Source organism: Chlorocebus sabaeus, chromosome 7, assembly GCF_047675955.1.
Source record: "Chlorocebus sabaeus isolate Y175 chromosome 7, mChlSab1.0.hap1, whole genome shotgun sequence".
NCBI lineage: Eukaryota > Metazoa > Chordata > Mammalia > Primates > Cercopithecidae > Chlorocebus > Chlorocebus sabaeus.
Genome location: NC_132910.1, coordinates 28000174 through 28026828, shown reverse-complemented (window position 1 = coordinate 28026828; position 26655 = coordinate 28000174). Strand labels below are relative to the sequence as shown.

The 26655-nt window shown below is 41.0% G+C and overlaps 1 protein-coding gene across 2 annotated transcripts in view; it reads right to left on the bottom strand.

Annotated features, from left to right (window-relative positions):
* Window positions 1–26655, bottom strand: part of SHROOM3 (shroom family member 3) — a 345976-nt gene that overhangs the window by 92687 nt on the left and 226634 nt on the right. The window lies entirely within an intron of this gene.

Sequence of the window (26655 nt, the reverse complement as noted above, 5' to 3'; positions counted from 1 at the left end):
TCTGCCCATTCAATCAGAAAGGTGCCTTAATTACCCTCCCCCCATTGTAAAATGCAGAGGAATCCAAAAGCAAAATACCAACTTTAAGCAGCCCGCGCTCGCTTTTCAGAGGCTATACAGTTAGTAATTGATCAAATGAAGCATGAATGAAGCAAGGTAAAAAGTTCACAGCTAAAAAAAAAAAAAAAAAAAAAAAAAAAAAAAAAAAAAAAAAAAAAAGCTCGCATTACAAGGAAAATAGCCATCCTTTTTCTCAGCATGCCCTCTTCTCAGTGTAAGTCACAACAGAGATGCAGGTGGTGGTGAATGCCGCTGAAGCCTCCCTTACCGGCCTGTTTTTGTTTCCATAAGCACCGTCTCTGATTAGACAAGAGACGTGATTCTTTCGGTCGTCATGACCGTAATTTCAAGAGATTTTTGATTCAGCTTTGCAAACTTTGGAATTTTAGAAAATCCATTTGCATTTATTTTGCATTTATGATATAGGCGTCCAGTTAATATTCTAAAGGAAGGGATGGTGCTAGTTTAAGTTTCATCTTTCTTCAAAGGTTCTTCCAGCCTCTTTCAACGGAGGTAGGAACTTTTTCCCCTCAGAGTCCTCTCTTAATTGCTCTCACGTGTCATCTTCAGAGATGAAAGTAACAGTAAGGTTTGAAATTGGCTTTATTCTAATTCAAGCAGAATCCCTGTTGTTAAATGTCCAGGTTCTATATTTAAGGTAATAAATATACATATGGACACAGAGAAGGCCTTACTAGGTAGGAAATAGAAACCTCCCTTACCAAACAGCTGATACCACATTTGCCTTTACTTGTCTGTGCTCTTATATCCTGGCAGAATGCAGAAGCATTAGCAGCCACAGTAACCGCTGAATAACCTCTTTACTGAAACCTTTATGGACAGGCTCCTCCCCGCCATAAAGTATTATCCTCCTTAAAACCGTATTTTGTTTTACCTATGGTATCACAAGCAGGTATCAACACATACACACCTGTCACGCAGTCATAGGGTTACCACAAACATTGTTGCTAGGCATTGGAAGCAGAGAGGTTAACATGGTTTGTTCTGTGTCCTCATGTCCTGTGGGAATCTTGTTTGGGGGAGAGGGAGGTGGTGTCCAGAACTTAAGCTTTGAAGAAATAGCCCCTGCAGTTTATAACGCACATTGCCGCTGCCACTGCGTGTGGGGGGGGGGGAATAAGAAGTATTAGCTGGAGAATAAAGCCAGGAGCTCTGTGGGCAGAACAGATAAGGCCTCCTCTCCTGCTGCTGCTTTATCTTGTTTTCTAAGTGCTCTGGGTCAGGTGAAATCTCATAAGGGTGGAACAGATCCCTCTACTTCTATGTGAAACATCACTGTAAACTGGTGATTAAAAACACACTTTGGGTCTAAATCTCACCTCCCACACAGCATGGATGTTACGCCAGTGAAATTCATCACTATGACCAGAGTCCCTCGGCTTCCTTCGTAACATAGATTCTGGAAAAACACTTTTAACTTGTATCTGCAATATAGAGGCATCATCCGATATTTTTAGATGGAAACAAACAACTTGTCTCATGGAATCAAAAGTAAGACATGAAGAAATTTCAGCAACAATACAAAAGTATGCTAATGTCTCTCTGCATGAGCTGGGGGTTAGTTTCCTCAACTGGTGCCTCAGTTCTCCTGCAAAGTGGTCTGTCCCTTCCTTCACAAAATGAAAGAATGACCTGAAATAGTTACACATATCAAGTACGTGTATGTGTAAACTCCCAGCCACTATTAAAGATGTTCTCTGTAAAATCACACTGCCCTTTAGTTCCTGTATTAAGACTGCTTTCAGAAATAATGCATCACATTAGAATCCAAAGCATTTTACTTTTTATTAAAATGAAGTATATTAATGAAGAAATATAGCTTTAAAAATGCTAAAATATTTTGTGAGAAAGTTACACATAGGAAAAAAGTGCACAGCCTGTCTTAGAAAGGGTGTACATGGCCAGTCTGGAACTTGTAATTTGTATTTTTCTTTTGTTTGAAAGGTTTTATTTTAAACATTTTAATGGACAGATGATTCACATGCCATTAAAATTTACACTTTTCAAAAGACATTTTTAAATAGGCTACCATTTTTTTGCTCCCTTTCCTTCCCCAAAGCCACCTCTGGTGCTGGAGTGTGTTGTAGGAAGGAAAGACCAGAGAGACTGGAATAAGTTCCCAACATGGTAGAGCAGCACAGCACCCACCTGCACAGAGGTACACCAGAATGAGGTGTGCAAGGTACCGCAGGTGGTCCTGAGTCAAAAACAGGGAGTTAGTGACAGAACCCACAACACTGGCAGCCAGAACAGCACTGTGTGCATTTATGCCAAGTCAGTTTTCTCCTTCCTCTCTTAAACATTTCAACCTACCAATCCAAATGTCAGTGTAAGATAAATATAATAACCTGCAAAAAATACTTAAAATCAGATCAAATTAGAGTATGCTTATTGAGGATCTAGTATATTCAGAAGGGTCTGATTCATATTGTATACATATAGATATTTAGAAGTTTGTTTTTTTACTACAGTTGATTACTTAGGAGGGACCTGTGAGAATGAGTATCTTTTTCAGACAAAAAGCTCTAGAAATTTCAGATGACTGTCATACATCTCTAAATTCTAGATTCAGCATTTATTCTTTGAATTGTTTCATCTTAATTTAAAGTCTAATACATTTTCAATTTGTCTAATACATTTAATTAATTGTATATTTTAAAAGACTACATCTAGAAATCATACATTATTTGGGTTCTGAATTTATTCACAAGTTTAACTTTTTTTATATATTATGGCAATTTGGTTTTGTAACATTTGTTATACTTTAAAATGTTCAACTAAATTTCACTTAGAAATAGTCTATGAGGCTGGGCTCATGCCTATAATCCCAGAACTTTGGGAGGCTGAGGTGGGAGGATCGCTCAAGACCAGCCTGGGCGACATAGGGAGACGCCATCTCTACAAAAAATAAAAATAAAAAAGTTAGCCAGGCGTGGTGGTATGCACCTGTGGTCCTAGTTATTAATGATAGGGAGGCTGAGGCAGGAGGATCGTTTGTGCCTAGGAGTTTGAAGCTGCCGTGAGCTAGGGTCATGTCACTGCACTCCAGTGTGAGCAACACAGCAAGACCCTGCCTCTAAAAAAAAAAAAAAAAAGGCCGGGCGCGGTGGCTCAAGCCTGTAATCCCAGCACTTTGGGAGGCCGAGACGGGCGGATCACGAGGTCAAGAGATCCAGACCATCCTGGCTAACACGGTGAAACTCCGTCTCTACTAAAAAATACAAAAAAAAAAAACTAGCCGGGTGAGGTGGCGGGCGCCTGTAGTCCCAGCTATTCGGGACGCTGAGGCAGGAGAATGGCGTGAACCCAGGAGGTGGAGCTTGCAGTGAGCTGAGATCTGGCCACTGCACTCCAGCCTGGGCAACAGAGCGAGACTCTGTCTCAAAAAAAAAAAAAAAAAAAAACTCTATGATTACTTCTATACTTTATTTTATTTTATATTGAGATGGAGTCTCACTCTGTCGCCCAGGCTGGAGTGCAGTGGTGCGATCTCAGCTCACTGCAACCTCCGCCTCCCTGGTTCAAGCAATTCTCCTGCCTCCCGAGTAGCTGGGATTACAGGTGCACACCACAACGCCTGGCTAATTTTTGTATTTTTAGTAGAAATGGGTTTCACCATGTTGGCCAGGCTGGTCTTGAAGTCCTGACCTCAAGTGATCTGCCCATGTCAGCCTCCCAAAGTGCTGGGATTACAGGCGTGAGCCACCGCGCCCAGCCTATACTTTAAAATATTACTAAATTTTACTTAGAAATACACTACCATTATTTCTTACCAATTCAGTTTGACATTCCTTCTATTATTCCAACTAAAGTTTTGATGTGAAAAACAATTATTTGAAATGTAAGAATCTTTGCTAAATAATTATTAACTCTTTCTTGCCACAGTCATACAATATTCCTTGGTTCATCTATACCAAGCTTGCCCAGTCCTCAGCTTGCAGGCCGCATGTGACCCAGGATGTCTTTGAATGTGGTCTTAAACAAATTCATGAACTTTCTTAAAACACTATGAGATTTTTTTGTGATTTTTTTTTTGTTTTTTTAGCTCATCACCTATCGTTAGTGTTAGTGTATTTTAGGTGTGGTCCAAGACAATTCTTCTTCTCCAGTGTGTCCCAGGGAAGCCAAAAGATTGGACACCCCTGCTCTATACTGTTCTTTTCAATGTTGACACCTTAGAGAAACAATGTCTATGTATAAGTTGAAAGTGAGTTTTAGGAACTGTTTAATGACCAATATAAACAACACACTACAAAGAAAGAACACACTTGAAATATAGATTGTTTGCTTAGGAGAGAAAATATTAGGAGGAACAAATGATGTGCTGCTTTCTCAAATGGGTGTTGGGGTTTAGTGTGAACAATATATAACTTCTAGCATAATATTCACTTTAATAAATATTTTGATTTTTTGGAACCACTCACAACAAAATGAAAAACAAGTGAACAACCATCGTAGGTGTCCTAGGATAAGATGTTAAAATGGAAACTTTAGGGAAATGCATTCAAGGCCACACCAACCCCTTAGAAATGATCTATTTCATGTAGTGAACATGAAGGAGGAAAACTAGAATTTCTTTCAGCGTCTCAGAGTTACTTTGTCTTTTCAAATGCCTTTTAACATGTCTATCACAGTCTTTTCCCTTAAATATGCCAGTGAGCCCCCAGATCCTCTGAGCTGATACCTGCCTCACCCTCTCTCTGGATAAAGTCTCTTTGGTTGGCAGCTATTTCACAGCAACCAAAGCACCTCCAGGTTTTCTGTTGTTTTTTATAGCTCCAGGACTAGGGTCCCAAGTAAAGGCCTTAATGCATCCTGGCTGTTATCCCGAAAGCTACATAGGATCTTGCACAGGTGAGAACCCAAAGAAAAGAGAGAGGAGGACTAGGTAGGTGCGAGTTATTCACTATCTATGCCACTACCAAAGTATGTTAGCACAGCAGTCAACTACAATGTGCATGGAGCCTGTATCAAACCTGTATAGGTTTAAACAGAGGCAAAAAGGTTAGGAAAAAACAGAGCAACAATACTAGCAGAATGAGACCTACAGGGATAGCCTCAGAGGGTGAAGGTAGCCAGCAAGTTCTTGTCCTCATGGAGATACGGGACACAAAGGACCCTGTCAAGGCGATGGGGGTCACTGGTTAAATAACGGTCACTCAGGTCAGCAGCCCCTAGTCATAAAGGAGACAAGAATTGACAGCATTCTTTTGGAGAAGTCTTGGTTGAAAGATTGGCAATGCATCATGTAAATTGGAAGCAACCTAAATGTTCATGTAGAAAATGGTACATTCATTGCAAAGGATATTATGCAGCATTTAAAGTGAAAGGGGGGGGGGGTCCTATATGTGCTGACATGGAGAGATGTCCACATTATCTAGTGAAAAAGCTTCCCATTTGCTGTCTACATCCACCAGTACATACAATATTTGTTACATGTTTTATAAATATCCAGAAAAAGTTCATGGAGGAAATGCTAAACTATTGTGGCATTGCAGGGAAAAGAATTCTGGGTGATAAATAAAAATTTATCATTTGTTTTAAACACTTCTATAGACTTTGAGGATTTTTTAAAATCAAGAACTATGGTTTACTCTTTGAATTAGATTTGTATAATAAACATTTTAATAATTTTAAAAAGCATCCTGGGTTCTAAAGTAGTTTCATCAAATAAGTTAATTTTGATTAACTGAATATTTTACTTTCTGCCTACCCATTTCTATTCCTTTCTTATGCTGAGGCATAAGACAACCCAAGAAAAATGTTCAGAGTCAAAACTCGACTGAACTGTCACACCTTGAGGGTAAAGGCAATTTCCCAAGAGCCTGGGTCCTCCAAGGCTAACGGAGAAAGAAAGAAGAAAAGGTAGAAAATGAAAAACAGAGAAGGGGAAGAAAGAGAGAGAAGGCCGGGTGCGGTGGCTCACGCCTGTAATCCCAGCACTTTGGGAGGCCGAGGTGGGCGGATCATGAAGTCAGGAGATCGAGACCATCCTAACACGGTGAAACCCCGTCTCCACTAAAAATACACAAAATTAGCTGGGCGTGGTGGCGAGCGCCTGTAGTCCCAGCTACTTGGGAGGCTGAGGCAGGAGAATGGCGTGAACCAGGGAGGCGGAGCTTGCAGTGAGCCGAGATCGCGCCACTGCACTCCAGTCTGGGCGACAGAGGGGGACTCCACCTCAAAAAAAAAAAAAAAAAAAAGAAAGAGAGAGAGAGAAAAGAGATGGAGGAGGAATGGGGAATGGGGAAGAGAGAGGGGGAAAGAATGAGGGAAATTTGCTGGAGGGTAAAGGCAGCGAGGGAGGTCAGGAGAAACACTATAAGGAGAAAAAACAAACTTCTATGAACGAGAATTTGTGCGAGAACACAAATGTTACATTACCCCAAGGAAGAACACACACCAGGCTGTTAATAAAAGTTACCTGGGAAAGGTGGGGCAGGGAAATGATTAACTTTATGGTTTCATTTATGTTGTGTTCTAGTTATCTGTTACAACATCAAATAAAAATTTTTTAAAAATAAAACACATGCATGTAGATGATTATGAAAAAGAAAAAAAAAAAAACTAGTTGGCAAAACTACCTTGATTGTAACTTGGGCATGTCACAGCCTAAAACTTCTACCCTTCACCTACATTCATGGGCAGATAAATATGATATTTGTTATCAGAGGCTTTTATGTAACATGGTAAAACAAGGGCTTTCAGATAAAATTTTAATGGAAAACTGTGAAATTCCAGAAGTTATCAGATTTATATGCCACCAGCATCTTGGATGGCACTGTCTAGAAAAGTAAATAAAAATCAGTTATTACTGCATTGACTGGTAAAAACTGTCCACACTGGTCACTGTTCACATATGCACATTTTCCTCATTTGTCATTGCTATGTCACCAACCACATTACACCTTTTTCTTTCCTGGAGACAAGGAATTAATTTCTTTGCCTAGAATAATTTGACAGCATAATATAAGGAGAGCTCGGTGCTAGACATGACTTAGATAATCATCAAACTTTTTACTCCACTTACATTTTAGCCGGCAGAGTATCATTCAGGAAGTTTCAAAATAGCTTAAGAGAATTTTCTCATTCTCCTTTTTTTTTTTCCTTCTTATCTTCCTTTCTCTCTCCTTGACCCATTTCAATTCAACTGCCACCTACTAAGAACCTGTTATATGCCAGGGATAGGGATATCAAGATGGATGAAGTCCAACCCTAACTTCAAGGAACTCACAGTGTGGTGGAAAACCCAGGTATCTAAAGAAATGATTTCAGTCCCATGTGCTAAGGATGGTGGAGTGTGGTGGTCAAAAGTGTGGACTGAATTCAAGATCTTGCCTGCTGGGGGTGAGGTCAGTTGATCTCACTAAGCCTCAGTTTTTCCTCTGTGAAAATGGTAATTACATCTTCCACAGAAGGTTTTTATAAAAATTAATATGGGATAATCATTGAGTGTGTGTCTGGGGGCAAGGTAAGAGTGAGATATTAACTGCTTACTCATAACATTGATTTTTCCAGTAACCTTCATCTTTCTTCCCAGTCAGTGTCATTCACTGACCAAAGAAAAACAAGGGAACACAACAGAACTCATAGAACAAAGGAATCCAGGCGCCAGACTTAAGGTGTGCAAGAATACTCAATTAGAGCCAGTTTTTCTTCCCAGCAGACGTTACAGCTTTCTAGGACTGAAGAAGAAAGGCAAGGAGAGCCAGAGGGAAAGTGGAGGGGAGTTAGGAGTCTTACGTGGGGTAAGATGGAAGCTCCAGAGAGGCAGAGAGAGTTGAGGGCACAAAGGATGTGGGCCCTGGTCCCAGGCAATACTCCGGAGAACTGGCTCAGTCCAGAGTCCCTGCGAGCCCAGCATAGAGTGGAAATGAAAGAAATGACTGTGTGGTGCGCCTGGGCTGGAGAGAGTGTCATGCCTTCCACCAATCTTTCCAGTCCAGAGTGGTTCAGGAGAGGCAAACTGCTTCTGGTAAGCCAAGAGGGCACAGATTCCTAATCCATCTGAAAAGGCTGCAGATACCAACATCCCAACACCAGACACCAACCAGACACTAGCATGGGGAATGGTGACAAGAATACCAAAGGTTCAATCTCATCCAGACACACACACACACACACACACACACACACACCCTAGACTCTGCCTAACCCTCTTACAACTTTGCTGCAACCCCAGGAGCTAGAGGGGATCCTGAATTGGCTGATATAAGTTTCTGTCTTCCAGCTGAATGAGGTCTCAAAATAGAAATTATGGTCAGTTTTTTTTTTTAAAGAAACAGTTACATTTCTCACTTAATTATGTCTGTGGTTCACTATTTGTACCTAGCAAACATGCTAAGTGTTCAATACTATGCCTGGCACATGACAGCTGAAAATAGTGGCTATCATAATTTTGATAAATAGTTCTATGTGTTGGTAGCAAGCAGACGAAAAGATATTTATGTCAGGGAAGGATGTGCAGGACATGTTTGGGAGAGGTCCTGAAGGATGTGCATGAACTTGCTAACTAAGAGGAGGGGAGGAATAGTTCAGGGCAGAAAGTTTGAAGATCTCAAAGCATCAAACAGCACAGGCCAATTGTGGAACTGCAAGTAACATCGCTAGGGCATGGGCAGGTGGCAGTTGGTAATAGATGGAAAGGCAGATGATGGAAAATAATGGCCCTTTAGGCCATCTTCAAGATCTAGACTTTATATTGTAGGCAAAGAGAAATCACTAAAACTTACACCAGTGTCATGATCGGATCTGCACTGTTCAAGATGTCATGCTGGCAGCATGTTGAGGATATTGAATGGGAGGTGCTGGGCTCATTGATTTTGATCATAATGACTTTGTCACCAAGGTGGAATCCCATTTCAGTTGAGACAGCGTTGCATCATGATTAAAAGTGTAGTCTCTGAAGCAGAATACGTAAATTTGAGTCCTGGCTGCAGTGCTTATGATGTGACCTTGTGCTGACCACTTACTCCATGAAGCAGCTTTCTCATCTATAAAATGAGAGCTAAACCTTGAATCTGAATCATAGAGTTGCTGAAGTTCTAGATGTAATACTTTAGATGAAGCACTTAGGACAGTCTCTGTCATAAAGGAAGTGCTTATTGAATTTTAGCTCTTATTAATCAGGCAGCACTTAACATGAATGGGGGTGAGTGATGATTATGTGGGAGAAATAGGGTAATGTCTTTCACTTGTGGTATTTATTTAAATTTTGGTCCCCAAGCAAAATTTCAGAGAAGAAAATCCACTTTGTAAATTCACTTGTAAAAGGTACAGGTCAAGCTGCAATCCAAACAACAAAACCTCACCAGCTTAAAACTGATTCTGGCTGTTTGCGCTGGAGAAAGTGTTTTTCCTTTTCAACCTTGAAGCTCTCAACAGGGTTGACGTGAATTACTAACAGCTGCCACCTCCTATTAGCGGCAACAACCTTCTGGAAGAAGGTGAAGTGTGCTTGGTATGTGAAGGGCATTTGACTCTTTGAAAAAGACATGTGATCTAGGCGACAATGAGTACTGATGGCCCAGAATCCTGAAAGGTAAAACTCCACGAGTGACAGGTCCTTAACAGCATGGGTTCAACTGGAGTGCATTCAAATACTGGTAGGTCCTTGTCACTGAGGAGAAAGTGCCTGGTGAGCATGGGGAGGTGGTGTGTCCAGGGTGGACAGGCTGAGCTGGATGGCATTCAGAACCTAACCTGTGCCTGAGCAGAAGTGAGAATATTATTTTCTGTTGAGACAAGTGAGTATTTTAACTGATGATGTCCAAAAACCACAAGACTTGAGGACTGAAATCTTTTCTGGGGCATAATCCCATATGTTCTAATGGAAGCTTTTTTTTTTTTTCTTCTAGAAAAATATTCATGTTTTAACGGCATAGATGAAGTTAAGTAAAGGCTTGGGGGAGGTATGAGGAAGGGGAAGCATAGAAGATTTAGGCATGGAATTCGGTGCAGTTCCTATCCTTGTCTTGTAATTTGTATTTTAACAAATACTGCTTCCCTGTCTGAGAAGCTGCCTGATGACTGGGTGGGGAAAAAGAGTCAGGGAAACATTGTAGGAGATAACGAGATGAAAAGGAAGAAAGACTAGGCCAGAGTAGACCTGGGATGGAAGACACTAGCATGCCTGGAGGGCAGTGGGTGGGGGATTTTAAGACTAGATTGAGGTATCTGACTCTAATCTTATGTGATAAGTAAGGAGACAGGAGAACTAGAAATAGAGAAAGGTGACACTGTCATAAATTGGCATGCAAGTTGAACAAATGACTTATAGAAATCTGTTTTAATGACTGATAGCATCATGTTTTTCCATTGCTACAAACTTATCACTTATTTATTAAGAACTGCTTTGCTGACCAAGAGAATCATCAAAGACACCAAAAATGATTTCTTCATAACAAGAAAAAACATCAACAAGAAAACTAAAATTACTTTTAAAAAAATTGCTCATTGATTTGGCACTTCATGTCTTTGCATCATATTCGAATTTTGGGCCTTTCAAAAAGGACCTGTGATTACTTTTATTCATAGCATCAAAACACCCATCCGACTGACTTAGTTGTCTTCTTAACACTTTGGTATATGAAGTCTTGACTACATATATTGAAATGTCATCAACATTGCCATACACTGCTTTAAAAAAAACCAAAGTGCTATGAAAGTGAAACTTCAAGAGATAAAAGCAAGAAAAGTTGCTAGGGTAAAACTAATTGGGGTTCCTGAAATGCAAATGACTTCCTTTGATGATATACTCCTACTGAGGTCCAGACAATATGATATTGAATGTCTACAAATTTTCTAAAAGGGGCTAAGTCTTATTTGGTGCTCTATGTCAGCAAAAAACAAACAAACAAAAACCCTTATGTTTATTTGTAAACCTTAATATTTATGTTTGAAAAGAAAAATTTTCCATTAGCTAGTTGGCAGTTTCATTGGACTTGAAGTGCTGGCCTCCTTGGCTCTCAAAGGAAAAACAGAAATTAAATGTAGCTCCTGTTTACTTTTTTTGGCAGTCTCACTTAAATTATTGACTTCAAACTCTAATTCGCCTCTCTTATTCTTTAAAAACCTACAAACAATGTGCTTCTAAAAGGGATTCTAGCCAGTAACCACCATGATAACTCTTCAGAGTACTTAATTTTCTCGGATCTCTTTCATTTGCCTCAAATCACACATTTTATTTTAGACTTTCACGAGTAGACTCAAGCAAGAGGAAAATTTTTCTTGACTTTCCAGTTTATTTGCTTTTAAGCACAACTTTCTCCCCGTAGGTGTTCAGGAAACTGTTCTACTCCAAGCCGGATGTGAGTGTTATTCCACATACTTTAGTGCTTTTGCCTAGAAACCAGAAGATAAGATGGGGGGAAAGTATGTTTTTAAAGTTCTTATAGTCAGCACTTTTGGGCGGTGTCCAACATGTGCTTGTATTGGCCAAAGGCAAGAAGATAACAGAGTCCTGAGCAGATTCTAGCAGGCTCTTGGCTGCCATTTCTTGATTGTAGACCAAAAATCATGGCAATACAGACAGACACAATTGCCCACAAAGAGCTGCGCCATAGTCTATTGGTAAGAGAAGCAGCCACCATGTATTCTGTGCCGCCTGGCCATTCACCTCATCTGGTTATTTATATACTTTTTTTCTAATTTTTACAATAATACCTTAAGGTAGCTATTATCAGTCCTGTTTTATAGAAGAGAAAATGAAGCTCAGCTTTCAAGTAACTTCCCAAGGTCCAACAGTAAAGAAGGCAGAGAATGAAGGCTCAGAGAAGCCTGCCCAACTGCAAAGCCCATGCTTTTCTCTCATACCACGCTGGTGTGAGAGAACCAAGATGTGCTATAGGTTAAACTATTTTAATAAGAGGACAAAGTTTGCTATCTCCCAGAGGGTAAAGGAAAGTGGACACATTCATTCTCTGCAGGCAAAGACTTTATTCCTATTCAGGGCACTGAGAAAAACCAAGCTACATATAAACCCTTTTTACCTCATAAGTCTAAAGGGGAATGCACAAAGCTCCAGATGTCTCCAGAATGATTTTTCCTCAGTAAATGGGAATTTATTCAAATTTTCCTTAAAAATTGTACCTTTTCACATAACTTTGCCTGATTTCATCCTAATGTGCTAAGCTATAAGCGTCAGAGTTTTTCTTTTCTCTTTTCTTTTCTTTCTCTCTTTTTTTTTTGGACGGAGTCTCGCTCTGTCGCCCGGGCTGGAGTACAGTGGCCGGATCTCGGCTCACCGCAAGCTCCGCCTCCCGAGTTCAGGCCATTCTCCTGCCTCAGCCTCCGGAGTAGCTGGGGACTACAGGCGCCCACCACTATGCCCGGCTAATTTTTTGGATTTTTAGTAGAGACGGGGTTTCACTGTGTTGGCCAGGATGGTCTCGATTTCCAAGGGTCAGAGTTTTTCTAACGACCTTTAATGAGTCAAATAATTACCATTTTACAAGCATGTCCTGATTTCCCTCCATTTTCCTTTGTCTGAGTTTCGGTCCTTTCCTTAACGCCAATCTCTGCTATGAAAATTCTAGCCAATCTCCCAGGACCTGCAAAATATATTCCTTTCTCAATGAAATGCCTCTGATCCTCATCCAAAAGCAACTTCTCTCTCTTCTAAGTGTTCAAAACTGCATCATTCAATAATCTACTATAGCCTTTATCACATTTTAACTTTAATAGAGCTATTGATACCATTAAAACAAAAATCTTCCCCCCTAGATGAAGTGGGTTAGGAGCAGGGATTCTGCCTCATTCATCTCTGATACCACATGGTGAGTAGCGCACACAGGTATGGTTGAATTCATGTTCCTAGAACACTAGACACGTGCCCATCACCTCATTTTTATAAGGCTAGGTTGTCCTCCTTGTCCCCCTTTGTTTTTGTAAGTCCCATTCTTGCAAGATCTTTTCTCAATTGCTCCAGCCATTTTTTCTATGAATTTATGAACCAAATTTTTGGTACTTATCATAAAACTGCTGAGAAGCATATGTGTATGCCCTGTATTCCCAATGAGATCTACTCCTGGGGCTAATTTATCTGAATATTATTCTTGCTACTGACAACAACTTCCATTTATTGGCCAGTGTCTCAGGCAGTCTGCTGAGTGTTTTATTTTCCTTATCCTGTTTAATCCCTTGAATAACTTTAGGGTCCCCTGACTTTGTTCCTCAGCCTGTATCAGCTCTCAGCCTTCTCTACTATCATCTATGTACTTACCTACCTATCTATCCTCTAACTACGTATCTATTGATTGATTGATGACAGGGTCTCACCCTGTCACCCAGGCTGGATTATAGTGACATGATCACAGCTCACTGCAGCCTCAAAGGGATCCCTAGGCTTACGGGATTCTTCTGCCTCAGACTCCTGAGTAAGTGAGACTATAGCCACACATCATCATGACCAGCTAATTTTTAAATTTTTTATAAAAATGGGGCCTCTACGTTGCCTAGGCTGGTCTTGAACTCCTGGCCTCAGGTGATCCTCCCATCTTGGCTTTCCAAAGTGCTGGGATTATGGGCATCAGCCATTGTGCCTGGCCTCTACTTATAATAGACTCCAGGATTTTGACAACTAGACAGTAAGATTCTTGAGGGAACGAACTACATCTTTCTTACTCATCTGGGTGCCTACAGTGTCTAGTATAAGGCATGGTAGATAACAGATCTCCAATAAATATTCCTTTGGAGGTTTGAAACTACTGAGATCACAAAACAAATAATGCTTTGAAAACTGTTTTTAGAAATACCAGTGGTACTTCAATATGATGAATTAACAAGTGAGAACCTTGCTTCTGTCAGTATGGGAGTTGCCAGGTTAAGAATTCTGCTTTTTGTCCCCTTATCCAGCATGAGATCCCCGCTCTTCATAAATGGGTGTGTTTTCACCGGGACTAATAAGCATCTGGACTTTGAGCTTCCCTCCCACTCCCTACCCATACCCCACCTTGTTTATCTCTGGTCTGTGTTCATATTCATGTCTGAAGGGAACAATGGTCTCTTCCTCATGTATAGGAATGAATAAATCTGACAGAACTTAAAAGCATACCCAGAGGAAACTGTCTAAGCCCATGATTTATATCCCTGGTTTTCTTATTAACTAACTGCCAGACTTCAGAAAACTGGAGCAAACCCAAGAAGGACCCCTGGCAGCCAGTATGAACCCTAAGAGACTAGTATGCCACAGTTGCTGAAGAGTGGGGGTAATGGGGAGGATGAGTGGGGGGAAGGTAAGAAATGGCTTCTAAAAACTTGACATGGCCAGGTGTGGTGGCTCACTCCTGTAATCCCAGCACTTTGGGAGGCCGAGGTGGGAGGATCGTTTGAACCCAGAAGTTCAAGATCAGCCTGGACAACATGGAGAAACCCTGGCTCTACAAAAAAATGCAAAAATTAGCCAGGCATGGTGATGTATGCCTGTAGTCCCAGCTACTTGGGAGGCTGAGGTGGGAGGATCACTTGAGCCTGGGAGGCAGAGGTTGCAGTGAGCTGAGATTGTGCCAACGTGGGCAACAAAGCAAGACCCTGTGTTAAAACAAAATAACAAAAAAACAAAAAAAGAAAAGAAAAAGGAAAGAAAGGAAGAAAGAAAGAAAGAGAGAGAGAGAAAGAAAGAAAGAAAGAAAGAAAGAAAGAAAGAAAGAAAGAAAGAAAGAAAGAAAGAAAGAAAGAAAGAAAGAAAGAAGGAAGAAGGAAGGAAGGAAGGAAGGAAGGAAGGAAGGAAGGAAGGAAGGAAGGGAAAAGAAAAAAGGAAAGAAAAGAAAAGAAGGAAGGAAAAAGAAAGAGAGAGAGAGAAAAGAAAAGAAATTTGACATATGATCTAGGAAAAAAGGATTATTCTGCTTCCTACTATTAGAGAACAACTCAGCCTCAATCCTCATGTTATGAGGAGTCAGAGAGGTGGCTAAAGGTTCAAGGATGTGAATGATTTCCTCTCTCACCTACCTGAAAATGTGTAGGAGAGAAGAAAAGATAAATAACCTGTAGAAATATAAGATCACTGTTCATAGAAAACAGTATCTCTTATACTAAAAATACTTAAAAATATTTACTTCTTGACATATGAATTGATGAAAACATTATACAGAATCATAAGAGTCCAACTTTTTAATTCTAATTTAAAAACAACAGTAAGGCTGGGCATGGTGGCTCATGCCTGTAATCCTAGCACTTTGGGAAGTGGAGATGGGACGTTTGCTTGAGGCCAGGAGTTCCAGACTAGCCTGGTCAACATAGCAAGACCCGTCTCTACAAAAGAAAAGAAAAGTAGCTGGGTGTGGTGGCACATGCCTGTAGTCCTAGCTACTTGGGAGTCTGAGGCAGGAGGATCACTTGACCCCAGGAATTCAATGTTACAGTGAGCTATGATTGTGCCACTGCGCGGTAGCTTAGGCAACAGAGTGAGACGCTGTCTCAAAATAAACAAATAAATAAATATTTTTAAAAACAACAGTAAAGTGGGGACACAGGAGTTGTTTAATGGATATAGAGTTTCAGTTTTGCAAGATGAAAAAGTTCAGGAGATCTATCGTACCACAATGTGAATATACTTAACACTACTGAATTGCATGCTTATAAGTGGTGAAGGTGGTAAATTTTATGTTATGTGTTTTTCATCACAATTAAGAATTTTTTTAACAAAAACACAGTAAAGAATAAGTATGAAAAAGAAGAAAATAGCCAAATTCAGAAGAAAATACACTATTGCTCAATTTGGCTGCTATTTAAACCCTACCCTACTCCTCCACCCTTGCCTTTTTTCTCTCAGCAAGCTGCCTAGCAGTTAACCTTAAATATCCTTTCTCTTTATGTGGACAAAAAGGACAAAAAATAGAAAAATATAAGACTACAGAAGCAGAGAGGAGAACTGTGGATCTTCTTCAGAAAAAAATCTTTCTTTCTAAACCATTGGCCAATAAGATTATTTTTAAAATTACCTTGGTATAATATATAAGGGCAAAAGAAGCTTTTGAAGACCCAGATAAGACTATATTAAGTCCCTAATCACACAGTGTGATTCCAACTCAAGTCTGATAGAGATTCATAGAGCCAACAGTTGAAGACAGTCATGGCGACAGACAAAATGAGAAGCTTAAGGAACCCAACTCAATTACTTATTACCTGGGCTACCTGCCCACCCTCACCCCATCCCACTTGTTCTTTCTTATCCAGTGGGGAGGCTAAGCCGTTTATATTGACTGATATAATTCGGGAAGGGACTTTTAAAAAAAAATCTGGCCTAGTTCTGAGTTTGTTTTTGAAATGGGTGTTTCTTGATCAAAGTGACAGACAGCAAATGTTGTTTTGATGTATGCTCCCTTTAGTTTGGAAATTTGGGGGGAAGAGAACTTTTTTAAGGGTAATGAAGCAGAATCCCCTTAAGGCAAGTAATATTTTTTCACCAAATTAAAATGCAGGTATCCTTTACAAAATAGTAAAATAGAACTAGCTTTTCTTTGGGGAGTAAATAAGTTTCAAGTCAACTAGCCACACAGTTTGAGCTTACTGTCCCTATCAAAAGAAGCTGGTGAACAGAGAGAAACAGGGTATTCTTTTTTTTTTGGTCCCTAATTTGAAGTAACAGAATAAGTTCCAGTAAAAAGAATTTAATTAAAACATTTAAGATATATGCCTACTGAAGCAATATCTTCATTGTCAACAATAGGGATAGAATTATTCTCTGGTTTTCTTTTCTCTCTGAAAATATTACCTTAGTTTCTTTTAGCCAAATGACCTTAGCATTTTGTATGCATATCACTTCATTGTTAATCTCATTTATAGAATTAGACTGGAAAACCTTGCTATGTTCATTTTTTTTAGAGGGATAAATCATCTTGACTTTCTTTCTCACTGTGTCCTTCATGGAAATTGTATATAAAACTCCTGTTTCCTAACTCTGAAAAACACCCTTTCCCTTAAACGTGGGGGGCCATGGTATCACATAAGTAACAAAAGTCAATACAGGTTGGGTATCCCTAATCCAAAAATCTGAAATCCATACTGCTCCAAAATCTGAAACATTTTGAGCACTGACGTGATGCTCAAAGGAAATTTTCACTGGAACACTGTGGATTTTGGATTTTTGGATTAGGGATGCTCAACTGGTAAATATATAATGCAAACATATCAAAATTTAAAAAAAAAAATCTGAAATCCAAAACACTTCTAGTCCCAAGCATGTAGGATAAGAGATACTCAACCTATATCGGCTCAATCTGTCTCTCTCTGGATGTTTCTGGCTGTTCATTCACCTAACATGTTTTATTGTGCATCTCTTTTCCATGGGAACTGTGTGATGAAATCTGTCTGGCAGGCTGGGGAACTATAGGAAGGCCCCCTAAACTGGAACTAAGGGAGTACAAAAGGATTCTAAACAGAGATATAGAGATTAAATGGGAGTTGGGTTAGCAAAGAGAATGAAGAGGGCTGGCAGACCTAGGAAAGGGAAGATGCCAGTATGGATGGAGGAGAGCACAAAGGAGGAAGTGGTTATGGTTGGCACACACAGCCTGGGCACAAAGGCCCCACCAGCTCCAGATACACAGCTACAGTCAGGTCCTGGTTAGGAGTTTGAAGTTTATCCAAAAGACAACTGGAAGTCATTGAAAGTTTTTAAGCAGAGGGACAGGATCAGATCTGCAATCTTGAAGGATCACTATGGTTGTAGTGGACACTGATGGAGTGGGGCAAGGCCAGAGGTAGGGAGAACAGTCAGGGCACAGCCATGGGAGTACAACCTGGAGGTGATGTTGGCCCCTCTATTGCCAGCATGTAAGCTCCATGAGGCCAGGGGTCTGCTTGGTTTCTTTACTATACCTCAAGCATCTAGGAGAGTGCCTGGCACATAGTAGGTGGTCAAATGTTTGTTGAACAAACAAATAAATAGGTTAAACTAGAGTAATAGCAGACGGGATTAAAAGAGAGGTGAGGACAGGGAGAAAAATTAGAAAGTGGAGTGGCTAAGTCTTGTTAATCTTTCCTGAAACTCTTTTATTTTTATTTATTTTTTTGATACAGGGTCTCAATCTGTCACCCAGCCTGGGGTGCAGTGGCATGATCTGAGCTCACTGTGACCTCCCAGGCTCAAGTGATCCTCCCACTTCAATCTCCCAAGTATCTGAGACCACAGGCATGCACCACCATGCCCGGCTAATTTTTGTATTCTTAGTAGAGAGAAGGTTTTGCCACGTTGCCCAGGGTGGTCTCAAGTTCCTGAGCTCAAGTGATCCACTCGCCTTGGCCTCCCAAAGTGCTAGGATTACAGGCATGTGCCACTGCACCTAGCCAAAATCTCTTTCTTGATTTATACAGTTATGCCCTTTGCTTTTCTTTCTATAATAAATCTGTTTGACTCAATATAGAATATCTAAGTTATTTTTCAAATAACATGCCTTTTTTAAAAAAAAGTATACAATTCAATGATTTTTAGCAAATAGATAGAGTTTTGCAACCATCACCATAATCCAGGTTTAGGACATTTTCATCACCCCCAGAATTCCCTCAGGCCCAATCCCTGCACCCACACTCCTAACCCAGGCATCACTGGTCTCCTTTTTGTCTCTATAGATTTTCCTTTTCTAGATATTTCAAATAACTTGAATCACAATATGTAATCTTTTGTGTCTGGCTTCCTTTACTTAGCATAATGTTTTTGAGATCCATTCATTTGGCAGCATGTTTCAATCGTTAATTCCTGTTTATTGTAGAATAGTATTCTATTGTATAGAAATACAATATTTCATTTATCCATTTACAAGTTGATGAACACTTGGATTATTTGGTCTATGATGAATAATTCTGCTTTGAACATTTGTGTAAAAGTCTTGGAGTGGACAGACAGAGGGCTTGTTAATTTTTATTAGATGTGTGAGGCTGTGAGAAAAACAAAGGGGGCAAGGAAGATGCCCAGATTTCAAGCTTGGCAACTAATGAGTGATGATACCTAATTCACAGAAATGGGGAAGACTAGAAAGAGAGCAGCTTTGATGAGAAAGATTACCTCAGTCTGAAGCAAGTGCCTATGAGATATGGTGTGGGTGTGCCCAGTTGGCAGGTAGGCACATGGATGTGGAACCTTAGTTTCCTTAAAACATCTAACAAAGTTAGGCCCAGTTTTGAGCAGCATGTCCCGTGTTTAAGATGCATTCCTCAAGCATAATAAAAACAATTCTCTGTGACTTAGGCTCGCCTCTATATAAATCTGACCAGAGAAATTGATGTAACATCCCACATACTCGTTTTGGTTTGCACAACAATTATTTTTTTCATTTTAAGCAAAAAGTTTATTTAAACAAGATACTTGAAGGGCAAAGTATCTAGGATTCTCGGGGTTTTTTTGTTTTTTTTTTGTTTGTTTGTTTTTTGTTTTTTTTTTTTGAGACAGAGGCTTGGTCTGTTGCAGTGTAGTGGCCCGATCTCAGCTCACTGCAACCTCCACCTCCCGGGTTCAAGCGATTCTCCTGCCTCAGCCTCCCGAGTAGCTGAGATTACAGGCACACCCAGCTAATTTTTTGTATTTTTAGTAGAGACAGGGTTTTACCATGTTGGCCAGGCTGGTTTTGAACTACTGACCTCAAGTGATCTGCCTGCCTCGACCTCCCAAAGTGTTAGGATTACAGGTGTGAGCCACTGAGCTCAGCCATAAGATTCCTTTTTTGTTTGTTTGTTTTAGAGTAATTTATCCCTACTTAAAGACAGATTCCCCTACATGTAAGAGCTATGTACAAAAAAGTTATAAAACTGTCCTTGGTTTAAGAAGGATAAATGAAAAACATTAAAATTCTCCAATTGAACAAGGTATGCAAGGATTTTTATGTTGTTGTTTTTTTGTTAAAACAGTAAAAGCAAAATAACTTACCAGAATAGAAAGATAAGAGCTGAATGAGCATGCCACTAAAGGAGAAAGGGGGCATTTTCACAGAGTCAGTATTTTTCCCTATCCCATCTCCATGTGATGTCAATCAAAACATACCATTGGCTGTTTAGTTAAAAAAACGCAATATGCTTGTGCACATATACCAGTTACTTTATGTGCAATAAAGGAACGGGGAAGGGGGAAATTAAATAATAGAGAAAACTATACTGTAGTAGTCAGGATTTGGTGGAACCAAATTGCAGTTTTCTAATTGAGAATGTCATGTTGGTCTGAAAAGAAGAGTTCTGGAGTAATGAAGCAGGTTCCCTTCTCAGTAGACATCTCCCGTCTGCTGTTGGAACACATCAATTGTATCTTCATCCTCTATTTCAAACTTGGCAGGTGTGTCTGTTTCGCTGATTTGTTGCCTGTCAAATCAGAATCTGATCAGCCTCACTGGCAATCCCTGTCGTTCACAATACGCTTTCATTAGTTTACTAAGTGATGTATGCCTCTTTGTTTTTTTGTTTGTTTGTTTGTTTTTTGTTTTGTTTTGTTTTGTTTTTTTGAGACAGAGTTTTGCTCTTGTCACCCTAGCTGGAGTGCAATAGCGCAATCTTGGCCCACTGCAACCTCCGCCTCCTGGGTTCAAGCAATTCTACCTCAGCCTCCTGAGTAGCTAGGACTACAGACGTGTGCTACTACGTCTGGCTAATTTTTTTTTTTAATTTTTTTTATTTTTTTATTTTTTATTTTTAGTAGAGATGGAATTTCACCATTTTGGCCAGTCTGGTCTCGAACTCCTGACCTCAGGTGATCTGCCTGCCTCAGCCTCCCAAAGTGCTAGGATTACAGGCGTGAGCCACTGCACCCGACCTATGCCTTTTAATCTTAAACTGCACCACAGAACCATCCTGCCCCGCCACCTTCAAATTAATATGATCGCTGTTCTCAGTCTTGACTCCTTCCTTGGGTTTTTCACCATGGCAAGCGCCAGAGTCTCCTCAGCTGCCACTTCACAAAAGAGGTACCAGGTCCTCACCGAACGAGCACACAAGCAGCACCAGGAGCTGCAGAAGGAGTCTGCAGCGGTGGACAAGAGAGAGGGTGCGTGACATTATATGCTCCCCTCCCTCCCCCACCCTGCGTGCACCTGCACAACTTTTTTTTTTTTTTTTTTTTTTTTTTTGAGATGGAGCCTCCCTCTGTCACTCAGGCTGAAGGGCAGTAGTGTGATCCTGGCTCACTGCAACCTCCGCCTCCCTGCAACCTCCGCCTCCCCGGTTCAAGCGATTCTCCTGCCTCAGGCTTCTGAGTAGCTAAGACTACAGGCGAGCGCCACCACGCCCAGCTAATTTTTTTGTATTTTTAGTAGAGGCGGGGTTTCAGCATGTTGGCCAGGATGGTCTCGATCTCCTGCCCTCGTGATCCACCCGCCTTAGCAAAGTGCTGGGATTACAGGCGTGAGCCGCCGCACCCAGCCAACAATTTTAATAACATCTTCTATTTGCTTAACATTCCCCCTTTAAACAAATTGTTGTAAAAAATACATAACAGGCTGGGCATGATGGCTCATGCCTGTAATCCCAGTACTTAGGGAGGCTAAGGAGGAAGGATCACTTGAGCCCATGAGTTGAAGACCAGCAACAGTGTGAGACCTTGTTTCTACAAAAAATAATTTAAAAATTAGCTGGGCATGATGGCACATGCCTGTAGTCCCAGTTACTCAGGGGGCTGAGGTGGGAGGATCGCCTGAGCCCTGGAGGTTGAGGCTGCAGTAAGCGGTGATTACATCACTGCATCCAGCATAGGTGACAGAGTCAGAAACTGTCTAAACAAAACAAAACAAAACAAAACAAAAAAACCAGCCTACATAACATAAAGTGAACCATCTTAACCACATGTAAGTGTACAGTCCAGGGGCATTAAGTATATTCATGTTGTTGTACAACCATCACCAGCATTCATCCACAGAACTCTCTTCCTCTTGTAAAACGGAAACTTTGTATTTGCTGAACAATTATTGTCCAATTCTCCCACTCCCCAACCCCTGGCAACCACCAGTCTACTTTCTGTTTCTATGAATTTGACTATTCTAAGTAACTTGTATAAGTGGAATTACACTGCATTTTTCCTTTTGTGACCGGCTTATTTCCCTTAGCATAACATCCCCAAAGTTCACCTATGCCATATTCTATAAAAGGATTTCATTCCTTTTGAAGGCAGAATAATAGGCCATTGAATGTTTATACCACAGTTTACTGATTTGTCCCTCCGTGGACACTTGGGTTGCTTCCACCCTTTGTCTATCGTGAATGATGCTGCGATGAACATGGGATGCAGATACCTCTGAGTCCCTGCCTGCTCTGTATTTCCTTTTAAGAAATTAAGATACAAGAATTGAAAGATCTTTATCATACTTCATATAACATCATCCCACATTCTCGTTTTGGTTTGCACTACAATTTCAATAACATCTATTTGCTTAGCATTTCCTCTTCTTGAAAAAAATGTTGTAAAGAATACATAACAGGCCAGGCATGATGGCTTATGCCTGTAATTCCAGCACTTTGGGAGGCTGAGGAGGGAGGATCATTTGAGCCCACGAGTTCAAGACCAGCTAAGGCAACAGAGTGAGACTTTGTTTCTACAAAAAATAATTTAAAAATTAGTTGGGCACAGTGGTGTATGCCTGTAGTCCCACCTACTCAGGGGGCTGAGTTGGGAGGATCATTTGAACCCTGGAGGTTGAGGCTGCAGTGAGCTGTGATTACACCAGGCAAGCTGTAATCTATTGATGCATCTGAATAGAAGTAATCACATGAAGAAGTCCAAGATTAAAACTGCAAAGCTCCAGCTGCAATAAGTGAGGCCAGAACTTTCTGCAGCTTTGATACTGGGGTATCACTGGACTTTTCTTAAACACTAGACCGACAATGCAGAAAATTACTCTTTTTTAAAGGACTTTAGAGGTACCACCATAAGTCAACAAACACTTCAACCCCAAATTTTCCTCATAAAATTTTCTTTTTTTCCCGGTAATCCACAGGGGTCTTAAAGGTGACCCAGTCTTGTTTGGTTTTGTGATAAAAGTGTTCAGCTGGAACGTCCTAATGCACTTAAAGATTTCTGTAGTATGCCAGGTCAGGTAGGTCAGCACAGATGCAGTGGAACTTGCCGGGCAGCGCTTATCAGGGAATGAAGGTATGGCATGAGGTCAGGATGTCACACCTGATGGCAGACAGAAAGATTAGACACACACCAGCAAAGAAGAGAGAGAGGTTTTGAATTTTATGGTACAAAAAAGGATGCAAGCCAGGTCCTAACTCCATCAACTTGAATCTGTTTCTCAAAACAACTGTTTTCCACAGATGAACAAAGCAGGCAGCTCATGGAAACTACCAGAACAGGACAATGTTTCTATTCTATTGGGATCATGAGAGGCAGATGAAAGTGCCAGGAATCAAGTTAATAAAATAAGTAAGCTTAAACAGCCCCAAACATCACAAAACACCATTTTAATTATTGTAGATGTGGCAAAAAGCAGCCAAATCCATAGAACAGTCCAGCACTCCAGGCAAAGCCTTGAATTTCACCACTGCTGGTGCAGGAAATCTGTATGGATCTGGGCTCTCTTCCAGATGACTGGTTCTTTTGACAGTCCAAGTCCAAGTCCAAAGAACTCTTGGAATGCCACAGCTTCCTGGTACACCTTCCCAGGTGCCCCACCCTCAACTGGTATTGAGGGTGGGTCAAGAAATCAAACACAAGCTATCAATGGCAGAGAGATAGGAGATTAAAAAAAAAAAAACATGGATCCCAGCCAGGCCACATGGCATGAGTGAGTACTTCACAGGCAAAACTGCAGCCAAGGTGAGGTGGTTCCACAGTTGGAGGCCTGAGGCAGAGGCTAACTGTACTCAAGTTCATCAGAAGTCCTGGTACTATTGTGTACACAAAAAACCCATCCCACCTATTTGTGGATGGTATTGGCAGCTGTGGAAACCCTGGTAAGAACTGTAAAATCCTTAGAACCCCTTTGAGGTGGGAATCCTTCCCTCCAAGTCAAGGTTGGAGGCACATCTGAATCACCTGGAAGCCTTTATTTTTTTAATATATATATTTTTGAGATGTGGTCTCACTGTGTTGCCCAGGCTGGTCATAAACTCCTGGGCTCAAGTGATCTGCCCACCTTGGCCTCCCAAAGTGCTAGGATTACAGGCAAAAGCCACCGTGCTGGATCACCTGGAAGCCTTTAAAACCAAAGTGCAGCCAGAGGGTGTGGAAGAGGGAAATGGGGAGTTTTTAGTGTGTATAGAGTTTCAGTTTTGCAGGATAAAAAAGTTATCAAGCTCGATTGCACAATAACTTTTATATACTTAACATTATTGAACTATAGACTTAAAACTGGTTAAGATGACAAATTTAATGTATGTGTGTATGTGTGTGTGTGTGTGTGTGTTTGCCACAATAAAACAATACAACAGGAACAAAAGCATAAAGACCCAGAGGCCCAGGACCAACCTCAAACCAACTGAATCAGAATTTCTGGGGATGAATGGCAGGCACCATCATCATCATGACTATTTTAATTGTAGCACAGGCATCATTATTTTTAAAAGCTTTCAAGATCATTGTCCTGTGCAGCTAAGATTGAGAATCACAACTATTAATCAATGAAAGATTCTGGCTGCATAAACTCAAGAATTATTATCAATTAACAACTGCCTGCATTCATTTCATATGGCTACACAGATGTTCTCCAAAGAAGTTAGGTTCAGTAAGCCCTTTAGATGAGAAAGCGGCTTTTCTAGGCAAACTCTTTGACTTCACAAATACCAGATGTTTTATTCACTGAAAGTCAGAACTTTCTGAGGAGTAAGCTGGCACATAAGGAAAGGGATACTTTTTGAAATTACATGAATGCTGACAGCCAGGAGGATCCCATGTGGTAACTGACTATGGGGCTACACAGAAAGTATTCTTTCAATTAAGCCAGACTTACAGCCAGCAAGTAGTTCACCCGCTTTGAAAATCTGGTTTATTATTTTCAACTGCCAGGAAATGAGAGCCAAACACACTTGGTATGTATAGGCCAGATAAGAAATTATTCGAACAGTCAGACCAGGTGTCTCAGAACTGCAGCTTGGGGTGAGGCAGGTGTCATGACTCAAGTTCCTACAGAGACCAAGAAGGTAAATGGGGAAAGTGAACCAGTTGGACCGTGGCCACTGAAGGCCTCGTGTCCTGTTTAAAAGGACCACTCTAACCCAACTGTTACACTGCAGAAAGTGGGTCCACTGCTACCTGAGTTCCCAACTTTTCAGAAAAATGCTGGACATCTGGATGTTTATGTAAAGTTTTCCAATTTTTAAATATTGGGGAAAAAATTAATCCAATTAAAAACCAAAGCTGTGTGCAGCAGTGTGCACCTATAATTCCAGCTACTCAGGAGGCTGAGGGAGGAGGATCACTTTAGCCCAGGAGTTCAGCCTGAGCAACATAGTGAGACCCCATCTCCAAATCAACAAGAACAACAACAATCTATGGGCCAAACAAAGCACAGCTTCACCAGAGATTGAGCTTGTTTGCTGCTGGTTATTACCTCTGGTGTATAGCAACAAGGAAACCTGGATTCTAGTCTTGACTTAGCAAGTTGTGTAGCTTCACAACCAACTTCTCTGGAATCCATCTTGAAAAATAAAAGGCTTATGAGAGTATCTTGAATGTCAGGCCTATGATTACTTATTCTCTATTAGGGAGAAATGCAGGGTCCCCAGGTTGAATGAGATTTCAAACACACAACCGAGAAATCCTAAGATCTTAACATCTAGGCATGAACATGTCAGACCCAATGGCTCCTTCCTACCCAGTTGGTTTCAAGCTGACAAAACACAACTTTTCTTTTTTTTGAGATGGAGTCTCGCTCTGTCACCCAGGCTGGAGTGCAGTGGCCGGATCTCAGCTCACTGCAAGCTCCGCCTCCCGGGTTTACGCCATTCTCCTGCCTCAGCCTCCGGAGTAGCTGGGACTACAGGCGCCCGCCACCTCGCCCGGCTAGTTTTTTGTATTTTTTTAGTAGAGACGGGGTTTCACCGTGTTAGCCAGGATAGTCTCGATCTCCTGACCTTGTGATCCGCCCGTCTCGGCCTCCCAAAGTGCTGGGATTACAGGCTTGAGACACCGCGCCTGGCCAAAACACAACTTTTCTTGGAATAGATTTAGCCAGTTTAAAAATTTTGATTTGGAACTATCTATGCATGATTTTCAATAAATGTTTTCTAGATTTCCAGAGACTTTCACGGTGATTTAAATTACCAAACCTCAAAGTCCCCTTATAGGATTAGACACTCTCTAGAAGCAAGAAGTGATGAGAGTGTAGTATACAGCGTTCTAGGCTAGGAATCTAGAGACATGGCTCTCTGTAACCAACTCTGTGACTCTCTCTCCCTCTCCCCCTCCTTCTCCCCCTCCCCCTCCCCCTCCCCCTCCCCCTCCCTCTCCCTCTGCCTCTCCCTCTCCCTCAGATAGGGTCTTGCTTTGTTACCCAGGCTGGAGCGCAGTGTCGCAATCATAGCCCACTGCAGCCTCGAACTCCTAGGCTCAAGCAGTCCTCCTGTCTCAGCCTCTCAAGTAGCTCGAACCACAGGAGTGCAATTACTGAAACTACAGTAGGTACGCTTCTTTAGAAGGAAAATATACATGAATTCTTAAGC